A 2,507-nucleotide genomic window follows, 5' to 3' on the forward strand; every position below is an offset into this window, starting at 1 on the left:
AGAAAACAAAAAGATACTTCATAACCTAACCGAATGACTAACAAAATGTTTTCCACATTCACACAGAGAGACAAAGGCCTTTCGAAATTACACACAGAGAGGGCTTCCGGCATCAGTTCCCAGGTCGACTACACACACAGCCCCAGAGGCTCACTGGTCCAGGTGTCAAGGAGTTGGGCTTTCTGGGAGGCGCAAAATTCTGAATTGAAATGACCTCCAAAGAGACTAAGGACGCAAAGAAAGAAATCCAACCGTCCAGATTCTCTGTCATCTCTCTCAACAAAGAACAGATCTCTGTCATCTGAAGACGACCCAACAGTAAGACAGAAACCAGTTGTCAGTCACTGATGCCACCAGGCCGGGGGCACACAGAAAATCAAAAACACAAAATCGGTGAGGATGAGGTGGTGGGATGTGGGCGGGGGCGGACAGAGACAGAGAGAGACAGAAAACAAAGAAATAGTCAGCGACGTTAAAAGTTCTTTTGGGAGGCCGAGGTGAGGGGATTGTCTGAGCCCACGGGTTCGAGACCCACCTGGGCGACTCGGCTTGGCCTCATCTCTCCAATAAGTCAAAAAATTAGCCAGATGTGGTGGCGCACACCTGTAGTTTCGGCTACTTGGAAGGCTGAGGAGGAAGGATTGCTGGATCCCAGCAGATTGACGCTGGGGTGGCCGTGAGCGTGCCACTGCACTCCAGCCTGGGCGATGGAGTGTAACTCCAACTCAAAAAAAAAAAAAAGAAAGAAAGAAAAAGTTATTTTACTGGCCAGGCACGGTGTCTCATGCCTGTAATCCCAGCACTTTGGGAGGCTGAGGTGGGAGGATCACTTAAACCCAGGAGTTTGAGACTAGCCTGGACAGCACAGTGAGACCCCCATCTCTATAGAAAATAAAATAAATAAAATATTAAAAATTTTTAAAAATTCCATAGATGGGGGTTAGTTTTATCACCTATAATACAAAACATATTGGGAGGGAAATGGAGTCATAGCCCCGCATTTAATGTCTTAAATATTTACAATTACTGCTGTGGCTGTGTTGTTTTTTTTAGTAGAATTGTTTCCTAAAGGAAACTACTCCTTAATCATGGCTCTCGCTGTCAGAATTGTGTGTGCTCTGTAACATCTCTGGTTGTGGTAGTCCTGTTTTCCTAAAAACTTGGTTAACGTGCAGTGAACGTTGGGAAAATTGATTATGTTGTGTATACAGTAATAAAACGTGAATTGGTGTATATAACAGTATGTCAACATTTGAAGATACTGTCACTGGATATCCTCTTAAGGAAAATTCGCCTCTATATTTTAAGCTGGAAAGTCACTGGAATCACTTTAAAGATTACTATGCATGGATTTTTTGATTTGGGTACGTATTTTAAGAACTGTTACACATTGAGGCTGGGCATGGTGGCTCCCGCCTGTAATCCCAGCCCTTTGGGAGGCTGAGGTGGAAGGATCGCTTGAGCCTAAGAATTTAAGACTCGACTTGAAATCAAGAGCAGCCTGGGCAACATAGTGAGACCTTGTCTTAAAAAAAAGGTTCTAAAATTATAGTTTGGTGCACAATTCTGTGACTCTATTCAGAACTACTGAACGGTACACTTTAAAAGGGTGAATTTTGTGGTATGTGAACTAGATAAGTCCCCTCTCTCCCCTGGCAGTTCCCCTCAACTGCCAATCCCACCCCCCTCCCTGGCAGTTTCCCTTTCTTATAGTATTATAACAGCTGTTCGAGGTCCGCTTATGAGTGAGAACATGGTTTTTTAAAGGCAGCCTGCAGGAAGGTGGCAGGAAGAGGTGCGGGCCTCTTCACCAGGTGACCCGGGCCATCCCTCCCAGGGGCTGGTGACCCCACCCCAGTCCTGGAGGGGTGGCTGTCCTGACCGCTCCAGGCCTCTGTGACGCGGGGTCTTCTTCCTCTCTCCCCTACTCAGGTCCTGGACTTCGGGGTGGGGCAAGGTGGAACTGACTCAAGACAGTCAAAGCCTCCTGTAATCCAGTATCCCACACTATTTCCGGTTGTACCAAACCTCTTAAAAAAAACAAAACAAAACCAAAAACCATTTACACTTAAAAAATGGGATGAGGTAGGATTTCTTCCTTCTTAGAAATGTTTCTAGGCCGGGTGCAGTGGCTCATAGCTATAATCCCAGCACTTTAGGAGGCCAAGGTCAGAGGATCACTTAAGCCCAGCAGTTCGAGACCAGCATGCACAACATAAACCAGAAAATTATCTGGGCATGGTGAGGCTTACATCCTGGGCTTCGAGGGGAAAGGTGAGTGTCCCAGTGGTTCCTCCAAGGTGCCCGGGTAAGCCTCTGCCTGTCCCTGTCTTGCCGCCGAACTCTTTGTAGAGTTTCATTATGGAGAAGAAAAGGTATGTCATCAGGGCCAAGGCCAAATCCTGGAACCAGGCTTTAAAAATTACTATGCAGCCAGGCTCGGTGGCTCAGCCTGTCATCCCGCGCCTTTGGGAGGCTGAGGTGAGTGGATTGCCTAAGCCCGCGGG

Source organism: Carlito syrichta, unplaced genomic scaffold (assembly GCF_000164805.1).
Source record: "Carlito syrichta isolate Samal-C Ts95f unplaced genomic scaffold, Tarsius_syrichta-2.0.1 Scaffold314629, whole genome shotgun sequence".
NCBI lineage: Eukaryota > Metazoa > Chordata > Mammalia > Primates > Tarsiidae > Carlito > Carlito syrichta.